Source organism: Lycium barbarum, chromosome 1 (assembly GCF_019175385.1).
Source record: "Lycium barbarum isolate Lr01 chromosome 1, ASM1917538v2, whole genome shotgun sequence".
NCBI classification, from domain to species: Eukaryota; Viridiplantae; Streptophyta; class Magnoliopsida; order Solanales; family Solanaceae; genus Lycium; species Lycium barbarum.
The window spans coordinates 58,966,141-58,988,842 of NC_083337.1; positions in this window are offsets into that span (position 1 = coordinate 58,966,141).

A 22,702-nucleotide genomic window follows, 5' to 3' on the forward strand; every position below is an offset into this window, starting at 1 on the left:
TCACCTAGATGTAAGTATAAGAGTAAGCTAAGAGGGTGCTCGGGTGGGTTAGCACCGGGTGCTCGTCGCGGCCCCGAGTCGGGTCGTGACAAAAGTCGTATCAGAGCAGTTCAGTCCTAGGATGTGTCTACGAGCCGTGTCTAGTAGAGTCTTGGTTATGGGTGTGTTGCACGCCACACTTATAAACAAGAAGTTGCGGACATTTTAGGAATAGATGACCTTCTTTCTTCATAAGAATCGTGCGATAGAGCTATGATATAAGAAATTCTTGTTCCTTAATACTGTGTTGTGTATTTCAGAGAATCCTGTAAAGAAAAAGGTTACAGCAGCCCAAAAGGGCAAGACGGTGGCAGAAAAACGAGCTGAAAAAGCACCGCCACCGGTAGTAGAGGAAGATGAGTTCCAGAGTGCGGCTCAATCTCAGTCCTCCCAGACAGTGCCTATTACCGAGGAGCACGTGGGAGCCTCAGCCCCAGCTCCAGCTCCTCCACCAAATGCTTCGGGCCAAGATGTAAAAGAGGCCATTACTTTATTGACTCAATTGGTTGCGGCCCAGGCTCAGAGGCACAGTTCAGGGTATGGTGATAGGGCTGTTAGTGCAAGAGCCCGTGATTTCATTACTTTAAACCCTCCGGAATTCTTTGGGTCAAAACCGGAGGAGGATCCCTAGGACTTTATTGATGGTATGCTAAGGACGCTCCGGTTGATACATGCTTCAGACACCGAGTCGGTAGAGCTAGCGTCCTATAGATTGAGAGATGTCTCGATCCAGTGGTATACAGTATGGATGGCTTCGTGGGGAGCCAATGCACCTCCCCCGGTATGGCAAGAGTTCGTTGATGCTTTTCTCCGTCATTACATGCCCCAGAAGTTCGGCGGGCTAGGGCCAATAAATTCTTAAATTTGAGGCAAGGCAGTATGAGTGCCCTAGAGTATAGCCTCCGTTTTAACTCCTTGGCCAGGTATGCTTCGGCCATGGTAGCAGATATGGGCGACAGAGTACACCGATTTGTAAAGGGCCTAGGGCCCCATCTGATGGGCAAATGCTTGACTGCGTCCCTTCAGGACGGTATGGATATTGCACGCATTCAGGTACGTGCTCAGAACTTAGAGGAAAGCTTACAGCAGCGGAGAAGTGAACGTGAACAGGATAGGGGACATAGCAAGAGGGCCAGATCTTCGGGCCCAATAAGTGAGTCCAGAGGCGGACACAGGCAACAGTTCCCTAGACATTCGGGCTATTCTATGACCAGTGTACCTCCACGGTTTCCAGACCAGGGCCTTGATAGATCTGTTCGTTCAGGGCCGAGTCAGAATTATTCGGGGTCCCAGTTTAGGGGTGATTCAGGCCAGTCAAGGCCACCTATACCACGATGTTCCCAGTGTGGGAAGTCGCATTGGGGTCAATGCCGATTGGGTTCAGATGTTTGCTATTCATGTGGTCGACCGGGCCATATTATGCGTGATTGCCCCTCAGTGCATGGTAGAGGTAGGACCCAGCCATCAGGGTCGGTAGCCGGATCTTCAGCATCTGTACGCCCTACGGGGCCAGGCTCACATGCGCTAGTCGGCCATGGTAGAGGTAGAGGCAGAGCTCCTAGTACTAGCGGTCCTCAGCACCGTATTTATGCTTTGGCCGGACGCCAAGATCTTGAGTCTTCTCCTGATGTGGTCACAGGTATATTATCGGTATTCTCTCATGATGTATATGCTTTGATTGATCCGGGCTCCACATTATCATATGTTACTCCATATATTGCGGGTCGATTTTTAATTGAGCCGGAGTCTATCAAACCTTTTGAGGTGTCTACACCCGTGGGTGACTCGGTAATAGCTAGCCGAGTATATAGGAATTGTGTGATTGTGATTTGTGATCGTCGTACCATGATTGATTTGCATGAGCTAGAAATGGTAGATTTTGACGTTATTATGGGCATGGATTGGTTGGCTTCTTGTTACGCCAATGTTGATTGCCGAATGAAGATGGTTCGTTTCTAGTTTCCGGGAGAACCAGTCTTAGAATGGAAAGGGAATGCGACATCACCAAAAGGTAGGTTTATTTCCTATCTAAAGGCAAGGAAGATGATCACGAAAGGGTGTATTTATCACCTAGTGCGAGTTCAAGATGTAGAAGCTGAGTCGCCGACTCTTCAGTCAGTTCCGGTAGTGAACGAATTTTCGGATGTGTTCCCGGAAGAGCTTCCAGGCCTTCCTCCCGAGCGAGAGATCGATTTTGCTATTGATGTGTTGCCAGGCACTAAACCCATATCTATTCCTCCTTATAGGATGGCACCCGCAGAGTTGAAAGAGTTGAAGGAGCAATTGAAAGACTTGCTTGAAAAAGGCTTCATTAGGCCTAGTTCATCCCCGTGGGGAGCACCCGTATTGTACGTCCGGAAGAAGGATGGCTCTTTGAGAATGTACATTGATTATCGGCAATTGAATAAAGTGACGATTAAGAACAAGTATCCCCTCCCGAGGATTGATGATTTATTTGGTCAATTGCAAGGTGCCAAATGGTTTTCGAAGATTGATTTGAGGTCCGGGTATCATCAAGTGAGAGTTAGGGAGAAAGATATCCCTAAGACAGCCTTCAGAACAAGATATGGTCATTTTGAGTTCTGAGTAATGTCGTTTGGGCTAACTAACGCGCCGGCGGTATTCATGGATTTGATGAATAATGTGTTCAGGCCCTTCCTGGATTTATTTGTGATAATATTTATTGATGACATCTTGGTGTATTCTAGATCCGAGGCACAACATGCAGATCATTTGCGTATTGTCCTTGGAGTTCTTCGAACCCGAGAATTATTTGCAAAGTTTTCCAAATGCGAGTTTTGGTTGAACTCGGTGGCATTTTTAGGGGACATTGTTGCAGCCGATGGTATTCGAGTGGATAGCCAAAAGATTGAGGCCGTGAAGACTTGGCCAAGGCCCACAACTCCTACAGAGGTTCGTAGCTTTATGGGCTTAGCAGGTTATTACAGGAGATTCGTTGAAGGTTTTTCCTCTATTTCTGCACCACTCACAAAGTTGACACAGAAATCGGCAAAGTTTCAATGGACAGATGCTTGCGAGCGTAGTTTCCAAGAGTTAAAGGGGCGATTGACTTCTGCCCCAGTCTTGACACTTCCAGAAGGATTGGAGGGGTATGTCGTTTATTGTGATGCTTCAGGTGTTGGGCTAGGCTGTGTATTGATGCAGCACGTTAAGGTGATTGCGTATGCTTCAAGGCAGTTACAGAAACATGAGCAGAATTATCCAACACATGATTTAGAATTGGCTGCGGTGGTCCATGCATTAAAGATATGGAGACATTATTTATATGGTGTCCATGTGGATATTTATACAGATTATAAGAGTCTCCAGTATATTTTCGAGCAGAAAGAGTTGAATCTGTGGCAACGACGATGGTTGGAGTTGCTAAAAGATTATGATGTTGATATCTTGTATCACCCCGGAAAGGCCAACGTTGTGGCTGATGCTCTTAGCCGCAGATCCATGGGAAGTCTATGTGAAGTGCGACAAGAGAAGAGAGAAATGACCCGTGAGCTCCAACAACTAGCCAGCCTAGGAGTCCGAGTGATGGACTCAGGTAGCCGGGGGACCACTATTCAAAATTCAGCAGTTTCATCGCCAGTAGCGGAAGTAAAAGAGCGACAATATGAGGATACCATGCTAATGCAGTACAGAGATACACTCCCTCAGAAGGAGGAGTCATCATTTGATATTTCGGAAGAAGGAGTTCTCCGATGTTGAGGCAGGTTATGTGTTCCCGATGTGGTAGGTCTACGTCACCAAATATTGAGGGAAGCTCATTGTTCCCGTTACTCCGTTCACCCCGGAGCGACGAAAATGTATCATGATCTTAAGTCTATATACTGGTGGAATGGAATGAAGAAAGATATAGCGGAATTCGTAGCTCAGTGTCCTAATTGCCAACAAGTGAAGATTGAACACCAAAAGTCGGGTGGATTATTGCAAGCTATAGAAATCCCAACTTGGAAGTGGGAAGTGATTAATATGGATTTCATTACAGGGTTACCCCGTTCTCGACGTAAGTATGATTCCATATGGGTGATTGTGGATAGACTCACAAAGTCAGCTCATTTCTTACCGGTCAGGATGACCTATGTGGCAGAAGATTATGCGAGGCTTTATCTTAAAGAGATAGTGAGACTCCATGGCGTTCCGGTATCTATTATCTCCGATAGAGGGACTCAGTTCACAGCTAAGTTTTGGGAGTCTTTCCAAGAGGGTTTAGGGACCCAAGTGTGCCTTAGCACGGCGTTTCACCCACAGACTGATGGGCAGGCCGAACGCACCATCCAGACTCTCGAAGATATGTTACGAGCATGTACGATAGATTTTGGAGGAAGTTGGGATGATCATTTGCCACTCATTGAATTTTCTTACAATAATAGTTATCATTCTAGCATTCAAATGGCACCATATGAGGCTTTATACGGGCGAAAATGTAGATCCCCAATTGGGTGGTTTGAAACTGGAGAAGCTAAGTTGATAGGGCCAGACTTGGTCCAGCAAGCAATAGAGAAAGTTAAGCTCATACAAGATCGGCTGCTAGCGGCTCAAAGTCGTCAGAAGTCCTATGCGGATAATCGTCGAAGAGACTTAGAGTACTAAGTGAAAGATTGGGTATTCTTGAAAGTGTCGCCGATGAAGGCGTGATGAGATTTGGCAAAAAAGGGAAGCTCAGTCCCCGGTATATTGGGCCATACGAAATTGTACGCAAGATAGGCAAAGTGGCCTATGAGTTAAATCTACCTCCAGACTTGGAGTCAGTTCATCCAGTATTTCATGTTTCGATGCTTCGGAAATGTGTTGGAGATCCTACTAGGATCGTCCCAGTGAATGATTTGCAAGTAACAGAGAAATTGACTTATGAAGAGATACCCATTGCCATACTAGATAGGCAAGTACGGAGACTTAGAAACAAGGAAGTGGCCTCAGTTAAGGTCTTATGGAGGAACAACAATCGAGAGGAAATGACGTGGGAAGCAGAAGAGAGTATGCAATCCAAATACCCACATTTATTTCAGCCTTTGGACGAGGGCCAAGATGAGACGTCAAAATCATAAGGTATGCATGATTTCCTTTTTATGCTTTTGGGTCGTGTGTGGCCAAATTTTAAATGCTATTGTGTTGTGGCCCTGTGAGGCATCAATATTATGGGTTGTTGTGACAGGTTGGTAGTGCCACATTATAAGGGAAACTCTGGCGAAATTTCTGTAGAATCCCTGAGTGCCTAACATTCGAGGACGAATGTTCTTAAGGGGGGAAGAATGTTACACCTCGGAAATTTTCCGTTGGTACGCAAGTGAACGAATATCGGAAAGGGATTACGAGCAACGAGTTAGCCAGGACTTAGTGATGTCTTGGAGAAGAGTTATAACGTCCCTTAGATTGGTATTGAAGTGTTGAACAAGTGTTAAGAAGGTTCCGCAAGGATCGGAGATCAAACGAAGTGATGAGAATAAGTTCAGTGAACTGATGAGTTTTACGGCTCATTATACGGTCCGTATAATGTTTTACGGACCGTATAATGGACCGTAAAACCATCACAGTGGAGGTTGGTTGCTGGTGGAATTTTATAGTCAGTTATACGAACCGTATAACGAACCGTCAAATGGTCACAGTGAAGGGGTGCAGGCAGACCCATTTCACGGTCTATTATACGGACTGTATAACCATTATACGAACCGTATAATGGACCGTATAGTGGAACCCGACAGATAAGTGGAATGTTATTAAATAAAGGACCAAGTTCATGAAATCATTTCAACATTTCCTCCCTCTATCTAAAATATCTCTCTACATTTATTATACAAGTTTTCAAGGATTATAAGCCATCAACAACATTAAATAACTGAATCAAGAGTAAGAACCCATCAAGGATCATCTAAAGTCAAGAAATCCAAATGGAAAAAAACTAGGGTTTTTCTCAAAGTGGAATATTATCAACTAAAGCTTGTTCCTACAGCATCTAAGGTAAGATTCATGATATTATATGTTGTTTAAGGTATTTTAGAGTTAAAATGCTTGGTCATTAGAAGAGAAAAGCAAAATGGGTTATGAATGATGAATAGTGACTTTTTCGAGTCATAGTTTGAATTGAATCATGATTGTTGTTGTGTTGTGATATGAATGTGTTATAAATGACGTTAAGATCATGAAATAGACATTGTATATGAATGGACGAAGTTGGGTGTTGTGACCATAAATAGGGATAAATGGAAGTGAATTAAGAATGTGGATGGTGTAGATGACTAAAGGCTATTATTATGATGTTGTGAATGTATTGTTGACGTTTGGAAGTTGGATTACGATATGGAGGAATGTCGTATAATTAAAGGAAATGCTGTCCGATTTTCTCTAGTTTTATCCATGTGTGCTAATTGTCGATTCTAATGATGGTACGACTTTAATAATGGTGGAAACGTGAGCATCAGAGGAGTACGCGCAAGTGTAGAATAGTGCGACGGAAAGGTATGTAAGGCTAAACCTTCTTTCATAAGGCATGGTTCTTTGGCCAAACTCTTAAATCCTCTATATGAGTATGTTGTCTCCAAATGATTGATATTCCGAGCTCATAAGCTCACGATCCTTGATGTGTACTACGATTGTACTATGCACCCCATATGACGAGTAAGCCTAAGATAAAGATGTAGCGATAACGATGATAATAATAATGATGCTAAAGGTGCCTACGGGCTATTATACGTACATGTGCCTATGAAGGGCTATAATGACACCCCGAGCTTATAACGCCGGGTAGGATATATGTATATGAATATTTATAAAGTATGTATACGATTACGAAACGCACGCACACCTCTGCAGATGGTACGGATAACCCTGAAGCCTTGGTAGGGCCAGGTATGAGTAACCTTGAGCCTTGGTTGGCCAAGTAGGTATGAAACACCGATCCCATGAGGTCGGGTATGTTATGTAAATGCTATGTATATGAAATGACTATGTATATAATATGAATATGAATGCGATAAGACTATGTATAAGAATACGAATAAGGGCATGTACACGAACATGAGCACAAGTGTGGTACGAGTACTATTATGGAATACGGATGATGACGTAGGTGTACAAATACGTATGGAAAATGGAAAGTCATACGAAAGGCAGGTAAGTGCTATGACGATGATATTATTGTCTCCCCCTCCTATGCTATTTCATATGTTTTTCATGATGCTTATTTATCGATGTTGTTCATGCTTAACATACTCAGTACATTCTTCGTACTGACGTCCTTTTGTTTGTGGACGCTGCGTCATGCCCGCAGGTGCACAGGGACACAGACTTGATCCATAGCTGCCTATTCGGAGATTACATAGCAGAGCTCCATTTCTTCCGGAGTCATAGCTTTTGGGTACTTATTCTTTTGTGTATATAATTATGGGCATAGCGGGGTCCTGTCCCGCTCATGTGATGTGTTATACTCTTCCTAGAGGCTCGTAGTCATGTGTATATGGTTAGACATGTCCGGCCTTGTCGGCCTATGTTTTGTATATCATTTTGTCGGCCACGTTGGCCCACGTACATTGATGTGGCGTAGATGCCTATGGTGATAAAAATGTACCGTTGTCCAAATTGGGACTAGTTGACGAATGAATGGAAATGTATGTATAATTATGTGGCTCACCTAGATGTAAGTATAAGAGTAAGCTAAGAGGGTGCTCGGGTGGGTTAGCACCGGGTGCTCGTCGCGGCCCCGAGTCGGGTCGTGACACTTACATACCTCTTTCGTTTAACAATTTCCATCGCTTGATTGTTCTCCTTCAATGCTCACGTTTTTACCTTCAAGAGAATTCGCATTCACATTAGCTAATCGGTTAAATGAACGTGCTTACTAAAGTTAGAGAAATTGGGAAGCATTTCCTTTGTTTATACAACCTTCCCCATATTGTATATCAACTCTCAAACATTTATAATAACATTCACAATATCATAACCAACAATCTTCATTCATCTACATTACCCTCATTTCACAATTCTACTTCAATTCATCCATAATCATGGTCATAGTATACTAGTACGTTTTCTCACATATAATGCTTATCCCATGTCTTTAATATCATTTGTAACATAACCATATCACAACACATCAAGAATCATGACTCAATTCAAGCTATTACTCAAAATGACACTATTCCCACATTCATGACCCATTTTTCTATATCCTTCTACAATCCAAGTGTTTCAACATTTAAATACCTTAAACAACATGGAAATACCATAAATCTTACCTTAGATGGTGTAAGAATGAACCTTGGGTGGAAACTCCTCACTTGAGCAAAACCCTAGTTTCACCTTCACTTGGATTCCTTACCTTGGATGAACTTTGATGGGTTTCTTACACTTGATGCACTTAGTTTGATGTAGTTGATCACTAATATCCCTTGAATTCTTGTGGGAGAAGTGTAGACAGATGTTTTAGAGAGAAGGGGAGTTAAGGGAAATGCAATGAAATAAGACTTGGACCCTTATTAATAATACTCAAATCTATCCCGATTCATTTCTACGGACCAACATACGGTCTGTATAAATTATACTGACCGTATGTCTGGCCGTAGATTGGGTCCAGAGAGGGATGCTAATCTGGGCTGATTATACAGTTGAACATGCGGCCCGTATGTTTTATACGGCTAGTATGTTTGGCTGTATAATGCCAGTTTTCCGAAGTTCGTTCTCGTCGACTCGTTTGATCTCCAATCCTTATGGAACCTCCTTATCTCTTTTTTATCACCTCATTAACAATCTAAGGGACGTTATAACTCTTCTCCAAAGCATCATCAAATCATCATTAACTCGTTACTCATAAATCCTTTCCGATACATAACGTATGCCTTGCCTTCCTTAACAACTTCCGTCTCCTACTTCACATGTCTTTGAAATCTCATTTCGAATCATCAAATGTTATTTCTTACTTATCCAAACATCGTATACGTCGCGCCCTTCGTTAGTCTATTCATTGTGCATGAACGAAAAATTTTTCGCGGTGTAACATAGACTAACCCCCATTCTATACTTATGTGATACTCCGAGTTGAGGTGTTATAGCATTTCTAGTAGCATAGTTACTAGTATATGAGGTGATTTACCGATTATGATGAATTTATTTGATATTTGATAGCGATGTGTTGTTTGTGGCCTTATAAAGCAAGGCTACGTGATAGGTTTGGGATAATCCTGTTTACAGAGGAGACTATTGAAATTTTCATAAAATCCTTTAAGAGTTAATTTTGCTCATAAACACCTCTACATTCAACGATGAATGTTCCTAAGGGTGGAGGATGTCAAATTCCGTATTTTTGTACGTTAAGTTGTGTTGTAAATCAGTCAACGTAAGCTCTGATAAAAATGTTACATTGAAGGTTATAAGTATTTAAAACCCTGTTTAGAAGGTATTGGGAGGGTTATATTTTAAGTGAATTGAAACGAATAAGTTTTGGCAGAATTTCCCGCCTTATGGAGTAACTTACGGATCGTAAATTGAAGGTACGGGCCGATGTTAAAACCCGTACTTTTGAGGTAATACTAGGAGTGCTTAACATGATAATAAGGTCGTGTTATGAGGTATTTTAACCGTACAATAGTTTTATGTTAAGTATTGATGTCAAGCAAGTTGTAAAATAAATGTAACGACCCGTTTGGCTCTTACCAACTTTCCTCAATTCGTATCCTAATCATTCTTGATCAGTTGTGCCTGTTAGTTATGAGGGATTTTCAGCTTAAGTTGACCCGTAGTCGAGATAGAAGGAAATAAAAAAATCGAGTTAGGGCCACTGGGCCTAGTTCTTCGCCATAACGTGGGGTGAACCGCTGCAGCGGGTTTGCCTCAGCGAATTGTTACTCGCCATAGCGGGTTTTTCATGATTAGAGCTTACCGCCCCAGTGAGTTCCATGTCTGCCATGGCGGAAGTGTCGAATCGCCTTAAGACCGCCCCCGCAGTCTATTATTCGCTGTAGCGATCGTTCACCACAGCGGAACCGTGTTGGCCACATTGATAGACGCTGGGTAGACCTAGTATTTGAAATTCATTTCGGGATTTGACCTCATTTTTCTCATAACTCTCAATCCAAGCTGCCATTTAGGGAATGTTCAGAGTAAATCTCGTGGAACCTTGGGGAAGGTAACCTCTAGACCTTATTTATTCCATCATTGTTGGATCTCTACCTTTACTTAGCAAGTTTTGATTCTAGGAATTAATAAAAATGGTGATTTCCTAACTTGCAAAGCCCTAGAAGGGAAAAATGGTTTTCTTGACTTAAAATCAAGGCATTTTCAAAGGAACTCGTAGATTCCTATTCTAGGCTAATTAACTAACTCCAAATCCTATTTCTTCCACTATTTTGCAATTTGGTTTTCTTGAAATTGGGGATTTTAAAGAAGAATGAAATTTATGACTTGTTTTGTTGTAGATAACCATAAAATCTAGCTTAGTAGTCAATGGAAACGTAGAAAACCTAATTTGAGGAAACGTTTTGATTTTACCCTTATGGGCTCGGAGTTGTATTTAGATTCTGTAGATTCTTAATGGGTATGAACACCTTAATCCTTGACACTTGCTTACTCGGATTCCTTGCTTCCTAGACCTTTCCGTCTCGGCTTCCTTTTTGAATATGGAAGATGAAGATCAAATGGATGTTTGCAGCACCTGTTCGGGCTCTAGGTAGGTTACAACATACTTGAGTTAGACTCCGATTAGGATTTCATATATGTATAGTAGATATTGACGGAGAAAGAATGCCTAGGTTTCCAGACATGAAGTTGGGATGGATAGTCCTAGGTTGGTGCTGTTATGTGTGGCTTGTCGCCTCGTGATTCTTGTTGGGTGTCTCTTTGGTTGTGAGTGTTAGTGATTTTTTAGCAAGACTGAGTCTGTGCTGTATTATTCGAGTTCTATTGATGATTCTAGTTTACCTTATGGTTATACTTCGGCTAGCGAAGCATAGATGGAGTTAGTGATTGTCGGAAAAAGTATGTTACACCTTCGGGCATGAAGTTGGGATGGGTTACCTAAGTTGGTCTTGTTGTTTGATTGTGGGCTTGTTGCCTTATTGTGAACTATTGTCTTGTTGCCATGCGTGTGATATTAGACTTGATACTTAGTTGCCTCATCGTGATTGTGAAACTGTTATCTCTTCCTTATTAGGTATTATCTTGGATAGAGGAAAAATCTTGACTTATTTCTAATATTGTGTTATGTGTCCATGTGCGGCAGGATTGATGTTCATATGTTTCTTTTTGAAATTGATATCTTTCATAACATTCATTCTCATCTTTCATGATACATTGATATGAGTTGAGACTTGGTATTGATGATGAGAGAGATGAGAGGCCGATGCTCGAGGTTTGTACCGGGATCGAGAGAGTGACCGATGCCCGAGGTCTTTGCTAGGATCGTGAGAGTGGTACATGGACTTCACGGGTCCCCCATGGGTCTTGACTGTCAAGGCGTGGAGGTATTCCTCCTGGAGCATGTGTGTACGGAGATTTCATTGGCAATTGCATATGCATTCATTATTACATTCACTTGTTGGATTCTGACTTGGTATTTCTATCTCTTGAGTTGTTGTATGGGACTGTGCCTTTGATGGTATTTGTTTAATAGTGTAATTGTATATGGTATCCCGAGTCCCTGTGTTGCCCACCCTTGCGGCGTGAGTCTCCTGTCTATCTTGTTAGTGAGGTGGAAGAGCACCCTGCTGAGAGTGGACATATTATGAGTAGTAGGTGTAAACTTGATCTATAATTGGGCTTTGTAAGGTTACTTCTATGAGATGGCTTGAGGTAGTATTTGTGAATCTTGATTTGTATGATTTGTGGATTAGGGAGTAGAAATTTATATTTCGGCTTGAATGCTGATTTGTATCTCTTGTGGTAAACTCCCCCCCGGTACAGATTCTGTTGATTGACTGAGTTACTGCCTACCATACTTATCTGCTAATTTCTATTGTATTATGTTCTCCTAATCATTCTCGTCCTATGATGCTTACCAGTACGAGTGTCGTACTATACTACTTTTGTTACATCCCATTCGGGGTGTAGAGTTATTATAGGTTGAGTTCTTGGATCATTAGCTTCCGAGGATTCTCTGGTGTCCATCTCGTAGACTTCTATTAATTCTATTCTAAAGCAGAGGTTGTACTCCATTGTATTATATTTATCAAGTAGTAAATCTTAGAAGCTCTTGTACTAGTCTAGACCTAGTTTTGGGAATTGGTTATTGATAGGTAATGTCATATTCCATTTTTTGATAATTGTCAAACTATGAAGAACCAGAATGAGACCTAGTCCTCCAGTTGCTCTTTTCGTACAGTCGAAAGCTACAGCAGTCCTCCAGTTTCTGTCTCCGTATAGTCAACAGCCATAGGTGTAAAGTAGCAACTGTTCACTGCACAACAGTCTAGTATAAAAGCAACATGTTACAAGGTTTTTTAGGGTGTCTTGAAAAACCTAAATTCACAACAAAAGCTTACCCATCACAAGGTTATTAAAATACCATCCAAGACAAAGCTACAACAAATTGAAGGGCTCGTTCGTTACAAAGAAATATACTTCAAGTTCTCAAGCTGTTGAGTTTTTTTCATTTGTGCTAAAACTATAAACCTACTATTCTCTTTAAAAGAAGTTGTGTGTAGGTGTCTCAAAGTCTCAAGGTTGCTTCCACAAGCTCTTGAGTGGTACACTAGGCTAGATTTAGTCCAAATGTATTTTCATGTGGGTGGCTAGAGTTAGTCATGGGTTGAAATCTCAAAGGGTAACAGTTCAAGTGCAGTTGATATAGTGGAAGCGCAGTCAAAATATGGTTTTTAGGGGTGGAATTTGTGCCGTCAACCCATCGGGTTTATCGTTTTTCTAATTTCTTCTCTAACCGAGTGTGAAAGATAAGGTTGAGGGACTATGGCAGTTAGTTCCTAGGTTGCATAAGCATTATTGTAAGGGTTGAAGGTTAATTCCTAGCTTACGATAGAGTTGTGAGCTGAAGTTGCTCGTGTAATGGAATTGAAATTCTACTGGTGCAGGTTGTGATTTTTAATCCCTTGAGTAAGGAGTTTTCCGTGGTAAAATCTTGGCTTCTGTACTTACTGCATTGCATAAAGGAACTGGTGATCAACCAGGTCTCTTCATATTGTGTTTGGTGGATGCATAGCTTTTATCAATTGGCATCAAAGCATGCTCTTTCTAAACGGTTAACACCTAGAAATGATTGTTCTAATGGCTATCTCACCAAAAAAAGAAGGAAGATAGAAGGGTGTCCCCATAAAGGATTAGTCTCCTTGGCAAAGAAGTTGGTATATGAGCATCATGGACTCATAAGGGAAAGGGAGGAGCTAATTGAGAAACTTGAAAGTGTTGAACTAGAAATGAATGACATGGTGGTGGGAATTGTAAATCTAAGGGAGCAAGCTGAGGAACCTATCAGTGAAAACCTATTGTTAAAAAGTTAGGGAAGGAAATGATGAGCGAAACTCCATCAGAGCAGGCCACGATGAATCTCGATGCCGAGCATGAAAAGGATAATGAACCTCAGAAGAACATGACTAAGGTGAACATCATATGGGAGAAGTCCCTACAAGAGATCTGTTCCTCAACCATAGCTATAGAGATGTTGAATTCAAAAAAAAAAATAGAAGAAATTGTGGCGTTCAAAAGAGTCCATCTCCAACTATCTCCACAATTAGGACACTGCTAAACAGAAGTTAGGAAAGAAAAAAAATTATTCTGCATTAGAAAGGAGTTAACTTGTTCTAACAGAAAAAGGGCAATCAACTCACCTTGTGTTACGCCTTTCGTTTTTGTGTACTCGAGTTTTTGAGACATTAAGTACCTTACCTCGTGTGTACCAAAGTATAAGTATATGCTCCTTGCATTACGATAGGATTAGAGGTTAAACAAATCGAATCGACGAAATTGGACCGACTCAGGGAACTGGTAGGAAACTAGTCCACTTTGATGGGCCGTCGACGTGTCGACGATGCGTTGTTCCACTCTGTTGACCCGCCGTAGCCTCTAAAGGTGCAGGTGGCAGAACGATAGAGGAAGTCGACAGTAGTCGACACGTCGACGAGCCGTCAACCTACTCGTCGCCCTGCAGTTTCTGCGACTATTTTGTCCCACTTATATATATGGATCCCTCACATTTTTATTCCTTATTTTTCATTCCCCAAACTAGATAAAACCCTGACATATCTGCTCTCTACATTTCCCATCAAATTAGAGGTGTTTTTGTAAGATCCGAGCCCCGTAAACTCGAGCTAGTGAAGAGAAGGTTATTCCTAGGGTTCCATTGAAGTTTTGAGCTTTGGAGTTGGAGTTGAAGTTTGATTCTTGGAGTTCTAGCCCCTTCAAGGTATGCATAAGATTCTTATGTTTGTTATTGAGTTAAGTACCAAGAGTTTTAGTATTCTAAGGAGAAGAAAGCATAGTTATGAAGGCGGTAAGTTATTTGAGTTAAGTTGAGGCTAGGGGGCTGCTTTGGGAGATTTTTGGGGATGGAACTGATTATATTTTCATATGTAGATATTTGTATTGTTGTTGTTGTTGTTGATGATATTGGGTTGAATTGGAAATTGAGGGATTGTTACATTTACTAAGGGGATGCCGTCCGAGATTCGTTAGGTTCCTTTCGTATTTGAATTGAATAGTAAGTGGGGTAAATGGTCTAATTATGGCCTATGTTATCTTGATTGTAGACTTACGAGTTCGAGAAGTAGACGTTTGACGATTAGATACACTTCAAGGTATGTTAAGGCTGTTCCTTCTATTCTTTTGGCATGATCCTTACTACATGAATGAAATAAGTAAGCAAGCGAGTTCCAAAGACTCTACTCCTAGATTGTATAGGATTCATTATATCATTGACATCGTATGTTTCATATCTACAGTTTTTAGAGCATCCTTTCATGAGTCCTTCATGCATTTATTTATATATATATATATATATATAGCTATTTTCTCACACTGCGTCGCGCTATAGTCGCTCGGGCATGCTCGTAGATGTGCACGCCACAACAGTGGGTAGATTATAAGATTACCATAGATGTGGGATGACATGATACATAGATCGGGCTATACGTTCCTTAGCACTAACATTTATTGATCGGTTTGTACGTTCCTTAGCACTAACGGTTATCCTCCCCTTAGAGTCTGGTTACCATGTGCTTAGACTATAAATTTGGTCAGTCTCTTCTCATTCTTCCTTAACTCCTTTATAGAACTCATTTGTGAATTCCATCGCCTTTTGTCCTCATGTACATAATCCGAAATAAACTAGTATCCCATTCTTATTTTGTCCCTGTTATAGTAAATTTTGCCTTACCAGGTCGCAGCTACTTGCCATTCTACGACTTCTCTCTCCTTTATATTCTTTATTTCCCTGTTACAGTTTTCACCCCTTTTCGTATCAAAATTTTCCTTTTGTTATAACCCAAGGTGTTCTTTGGGTTCGTTATCCTCTCCATTGTTCTCTCTGAGCTTAGCTTGGAGACTTCCTTTAGGATATGTTGCTTCATACTTAGGTACGGCGCAAATGTCGTAGTTCATGTCAGCGTTGTTATGTCCCGTGTTTTCGCATAATTGGAAATCTTGAAAATAATTAAGACTTGTATGTTATAAGGCAATATTTTGATTTTTGTTAATATGCCTATGTTGTTTGTGGAAGTATTGGTGCGAAGACATCGGGGAAGGCCAAGGGCAAATTTGGAATTTGAAAAATTAGTTTCGAAAATTACAAAACAAGAGTTTTAATGAATTGGGCTCAATAAAACTTAAGAAAATTGAGGCCCAAGTTTAAGGGGTGGCCGGCCAAGAGGCTTGGCCCAAGCCCCATTTAAATGGTCATGCGATTTCCATGTGACCATTTAATCAAGCATGATATATTCATGTATATCCATAGAGAGTTCAAGAAGCAAAAAAAATTAAACTCATCTTTGAGCTTAAGAAGCTCTCGACCGAACCCTTAGAGAAATTTTTTTTTCTAGCCTCCAATCTTAATCCAAAAATCTTGTTCTTCTTGTATTTGTAGTAAGTTCAAGACGCTCTCCGACGGGATACAATTAGTTTAGCGAGAGAGCTACGTTTGCGGCAAGTCGGAATTTCAAGAAAAAGGTAAGATTTCTATGTTTTTATGTTATGGAATGGGTGTATATGTGTTAGTGATTAGAGTTGCATGAATATTATGAAATTGTGTTGTGTTCGTGAGTAGTCGTGCATGTGTGTGAAGTGGTATGTGGCCGTGAGCCACTTTGTGGTGTAAGAGTAATGGATTAAATTCTATTTAGTTCGTTAGTTGCGTCGTTGTGGCATTTGTGACGTAAATTAAGGTTTAATGACTTAAGTCGACGTTGAAGTTGCATGTATGTCGTTATGGGAAATTACGTGTTTTAATAAAGTTATTATGTAATCTTACAAGTAAAGGTCTAAAGTGAGAATTGATGTTGTTGCTAATGAATTTGGATGAAAACAATGCGAGTTGGTAGGTTTGTCGCATTTGTTGAAGTGTCGGATGGAATATGGAAATTGGCGGCATACTTGAATCCATGTATATTGCTTGGAACGCTATTGAAATACGTTTGAATAACCTTGAATGAGAAAATGAATACGATAATGTTGATGTTAGTTTGATGTTGTGAAGTTCGAATGATAGTCGTCGCTTTATGTAGAAAAGAAGAGTATTGATGCTAGAACTTATTTTGTTGTGATTCTTGATTCATTTGGTATTGTTGGGTTGTTGTTGTTGAGATATTGAGCCGAGCTAAGCCTCGAGGATGTTATATGTATAGGGGAAGTGTTGCCGAAATTTCGGTAGACAAATATAAAGTTAAATGAATTCTTGAAGTCTTGAAATTCCTAATTGGTAACTTTGACCATTTGTAGATTCTGAGCGAAACGGGATTTGAGTGTTGACGGGCGTAAGACGCTTATAAGGTATGTAAGGCTACCCATTCCTTCTTTTGGCATGTCTTAGGTATACTAGGTCGATATTGGAGCCCCGAGGGCAATTCTGTTCATGGAAATCCGAATTTGAAATTGAGTACTATTCATTCAATTGAATTGAACTATAAAATCCATATTTTGTCGAAAAGTAATCAAAGGTCCGAAATTTATGCAAATGTAATAGAATCGCTTCGAAACTTCCATGTATGATTCCATAGACCCCGAATGCCAGTAATTCATGTCCGCCACCTCGACTTGACCCGAGGTGGGCCCGCTAATCCCGAGATTCCTTTGTTTACTCTATTAGGCTCATTTTTGTATAACGTCGGCAAAGAATCTTTGTTTATGAATTTGGCTATCATAAAATAATGTTTTGATTGCCATGATATTCTAAATCATATTTTGTGCTATAAATATCATTTTGGAAATACTGTTGTGAAATGAGCCCCGTATTGACCGTTGAATTAACATATGATTTTATTAAGATTCAAAAGGTGTTTTAATATATACATTGCATTGTTTGCCCACGACTCTGCTCGTGCCCTTATTATGACTTCGTTCACCGGTTCCCGGGCCGGTTATGGTTCGTGCGCGCTATGATAAATTCGGCCGTATGCTGTGTTACGGTTCCCGAGACCTCGCCATAGGGCCGGGTTCCGTTTGGAGTTATGATGTGATATGGCTGGTGATATGTTGTGATGATATATGTATTCGGGGATGTACGGAGATTTGAACCTTCTGGTGTTATGCTGTGTGTGGCACCAGCGTCGGAGTGGTGACCACGTTCCTGAGCTTTTGCATGATTTTATTTGCATTATGTATATATGTTTCCAGTACAGATTTTGATATTCTGTTCAGTATTTCCCTTTTGTATCCTGTTTGTTTCAGTTATGGTTTACGTTTTTGTACTCTATGCTTTACATACTCGGTACATCTTTCGTACTGACCCCCTTTCTTCGGGGGCTGCGTTTCATGCCCGCAGGTACAGACACCGGTGATCCACCACTGTAGGCTCCACTTTCTGTTATTTCAGAGTGCTCCCCTTTGACCTGGAGCCCACTTTTGGTACATATATCTTTTGTTATGTATACGTTACTGTACAGTTGACTATTTGGGGTACGGCGGGGCCCTGTCCCGTCATATGTCTTTTTTTTTATGTATAGAGGCCTGTAGTCATATATGTGGGTCGAGGGTCCTATATGTGTCTGTATTGTTTACGATTTGCGTCTTAATGCGGTCCGTCTGTTTTGGTGGCCAAACTGGCCCATATGTTTGCATCAGTATATATATGATCGGCGATGTGTATTCCGCCGCTCCTTTTGGCTTTGGATATGATATCTTTGCAAGCGTGACCGCTTAAGACAATATTTGATTTTAAATATATTTCAGTGATTAATATGAGATCTGAGATAATCTATAATATGACGATTTGGTATGGTTGTCGGTCCGGGTGCCCAAGTAGGGCGCCAGTCGCGGCCCACGGGGTTGGTTCGTGACAAAAGTGGTATCAGAGCGGTTTGTCCTCGGAATGTCTGCAGGCCGTGTCTCGTAGATTCTTGTTTATCGGTGTGTTGTGCACCACATCTATAAACAGGAGGCTACAGGGCATTTAGGGTGTTACCTTGCTTTGAAATCTTAGATCGTGCGATAGAGCTGTGCTATTAGGAGGATTATGATCTGATTTGTTATTATGTTTGCAGTGATGCCTCCGAAGAAGGCAACGGCGGCCCAGAAGGGCAAGGCAGGGATAGCAGGGACCAGTCAGGCACAGCGAGTTACCCGGGCTCGTGTTTATGATTTGCCCGAGGTTGTGCCCCATTCAGAGGGATCCGCTACACCACCACCGATAGAGCCCGGAGCAGGTCCATCAGTTGCTCCAGGGGCCCGAGTAGCTGCACCCGAGCCTCCAGCTCCTCAGCCATGGGCGGAGGACAGGACGCTGAGAGAGGCAGTGCAGTTATTGACTACGTTGGTAGCGGGGCAGGCTCGCAGACGCGGGCGGAGAGATGACGATGAGGATGACAGGTGTGATAGCCTGAGGGTTCGAGAGTTTCTATTATGTGGCCCCCCAGAGTTTTTCGGGTCTAAGCCCAACGAGGACCCCCACGACTTTATTCGGGGGATGCGGCGCTCATTAGATTTGGTCAGGGTTTCAGAGACCGAGTCTGTCGAGTTGGCCGCGCACAGATTGCGGGATATTGCTGCTAATTGGTACGAGTCCTGGGAGCTATCCAGGGGTGAGGGTGCTTCCCCAGCTACTTGGGATGAGTTCGTGGCTGCATTTACCCTCCACTTTTTGCCCCCAGAGTTACGGCGGGCGCGGGTTGACCGATTTTTGCATCTGCAGCAGAGGGGTCGGAGCGTTCGTGAGTATAATATGGAGTTTGTTTGTCTGGCCCGGTACGCACCTGCCATAGTAGCAGATATGACCGATCGGATGCACAGATATGTGATGGGGTTAGACCGCTACTTGATTGATGGCTGCATGGCAGTGGCATTGCAGACAGACATGGATATCGCCCGACTGCAGGCTTATGCTCTGGGTATGGAGGACCGACACAGGGCCGATTATTCCAGTAGATATCGGGACAGGAGGCCGCCCAAGAGGGCCAGATCCGCAGGCTATTCTAGAGATTCTCGAGGCGGACAGCCTCAGCAGCACAAGTCAGGCAGACATCTTCCTCCGTCAGGCCGGGGTACACAGTCAGCCGGCAGGAGATTTGACAGTGCAGGACAGTCTGGGGCCGGTCAGAGCTCCAGAGCGTCAGGGTCACAGATATCCAGAGGTCCCAGTCAGCCCAGACCACCCAGGCCCCGTTGTTCTCATTGCGGGAAATCACATCCAGGGGAGTGTTACCGAGTTACTGGGGCCTGTTTTTCATGCGGCGGTCGGGGCCATATTATGCGAGATTGTCCGTTGGCAATCGGTTCGGGTAGTGTAGCTCAACCGACGGGATCAGCCGCTGGTTCGTCATCTGCTCCATCAGTTGTACGCCCTGCGGGGCGAGGTATGCCGGCACCGGCGAGACGCGGTCAAGGCCGTGGCAGTGCTTCGGGTTCTAGCGGTCCCTCGAACCGCATATACGCATTGGCCAGCCGCCAGGATCAGGAGGCTTCGCCGAATGTCGTCACAGGTACATTACTGGTTTCCTCCCGATCTGTATATGCACTGATTGATCCTGGCTCTACTTTATCATATATTTCCCCGCTCTTTGCTAGTAAAATTGGGATAGTGTCTGAGCCTATAGAGCTATTTGAAGTGGCTACACCGGTTGGGGACTGTATTATAGCGAGGCAGGTATATAGGGATTGTTCTGTGACTATATATGATCGCTGCACTAAAGCTGATTTGGTAGAGTTAGATATGCTGGAATTCGATGTCATTATGGGCATGGACTGGTTAGCTTCCTGTTATGCTAATGTTGACTGCCAGAAAAAGGTAGTCCGTTTTCAATTTCCAGGGGAACCAGTTATAGAGTGGTTCGGGTCTACAGTGTCACACCCTAATTCCGCTAGGGTGTGATGGGCACCCGACCCTTACCTAGGGCCGAGCGAACCCTCAGACTCTTGTTGTACATAAAATCACGTCAAACTTTTCAAATCAAATGAGATGAAATACATCGTAATTTTTTTTTTCCAGAAATATTCGTCCACATAGCTTCCAAGCATAACAAATCTATAATCATACAAAATTCAGTACATAACACAGACCGACATTTCGGCTGACGGAGCCGCTTACAGACTGACAACCAATACCCACGACGCTGTCTGCAAAGTCTCTAACGTAATCCAGAAAGCATAACATACCAACTCTGACTCGGCAGCACTCCGGGAACAAATGGAGCTTGCCATCTGCACTAGAACATCTTCTATACTGTCTTCAACTCACCTGGGAGTACCTGCGCGGCATGAAACGCAGCCCCCGAAGAAAGGGGGTCAGTACGAAATATGTACTGAGTATGCAAAGCATGAAGTACAGAAAACGAAGTCATAACCGAAGTAAAATGTACAGAAAGTGAGCACAATAGCCAGAATACCAAAGTGTTGCATCTGACGTACAAATCATACATAAAAGGTTCCGCAAGACAAATACTGCAATCAAAATGCCAAAATACTTTGCTTTCCTTTGAGGACCATTTCCGTCTCATACACACAGAAAATCAACACACAATTACCGCGGCCAAGAGTCCCGCGGTCACTATCACACATACCGCGACCAAGTGTCCAGCGATTAGCATCCCAAACCCGACATACCGCGGTCAGGGGTCCAGCGGTCAATGTCGCACACACCGCGGTCAAGAATCCAACGGTCAATAACCAAATTTATTACTTTCCAAACATAAATCACATATGTCAGAATCAGGCATTACACATACATACAACGTGCCCCGGCCCTCGGTGATTAGATTCATGTATGCCAAAATCGTATATCAGAAAAATACAGAAGGTAAGTAGCTTATCCAGAACATCAGAACATCAGAACACATACTTTTCAATCACAAGGATACACATCAAAGTCATGCAAAGGGCACAGGAACATGGTCGTCACTCCCGTCTCTGGCGCCATAACACACCATACTCCAGAAGATTCCATAACATGTACACGGTATCTCGGGAACCGGACATATAACACGAGAAGCCGGGAACCAGTCACATCATAATCCATATACACAGTAACTGGGGACGGACATATACCACACAGTACCCCAGAGCCAGATACATCATAGTTCGAAAATTACATACATGGAACCCGACTCCTAGACAAGGTACTCGGCGAACCATACGCACGATACATACCGGCCCGGAACTCGGTGAAAGGGATCATAGCATATATACGAGCGGAGTAGTAAGAAATTAGGTGCACATAAATCAAAACCCGATAAAAGAATCGAATGTATTATTAGGATATTCACATTAAGGAGCTTTCCAAAGACTTATGGAACGAATCAAACAGAGTCTTAGATTCATAGACGAAAGTCTTACTTTCATATCATACAAGGATAGCTCAAGTGAGACAAACGAAGGAAGTTTCGGAACTTGTGGGCCCACCTCGGGTCAAGTCGAGGTGGCGGATATAAATTAGAAGCATTGGACTCTATGGAGTCATCCAAGAAAGTTTCAAAGCAATCCGAATACGCTTGTGGAAGTTATGGATGTTTAGACACCTTTCCAACAAAACATAAGAATTATAGTTCAATTACATTGAACGAATAGTATTCAAAATCAAACTCGGGTTTCGATGGACAGAATTATTCCCGAGGCTCAAGTCTTGACCTAGTATACATAGGACATGCCAAAAGAAGGAAAGGGTGAGCTTTACATACCTCACTTGCGCCTTACGCTCGTCCGAACTCAATCCCCGTTTCGTCCAAAATCTACAATTGGTCATAGTTGCCAAATGTAAGTTTCAAGCTTAAATTCATATTGTCTACCGAAATTTCGGTAGCATTTCCCCTGTAAATTCAACGTCCCCGAGAATCATCTCGGCCCAAAATATCAACAACAACAACCCAACAATACCAACAACCATTCCAACAACATCAATAAGAGGTTCAAAACACATTCTAACATTAGTAACTCTTTTCTATACAATTCGACAATATTCCATTTTCATTCAAATCAACCGTATACGATCAAACCAACTTCCATATTCATACATTCAAGTGCTAATCCAAACCATTTAAACAAGATTCAAAAACGCTTCGGACAAACCACAAAACATTCA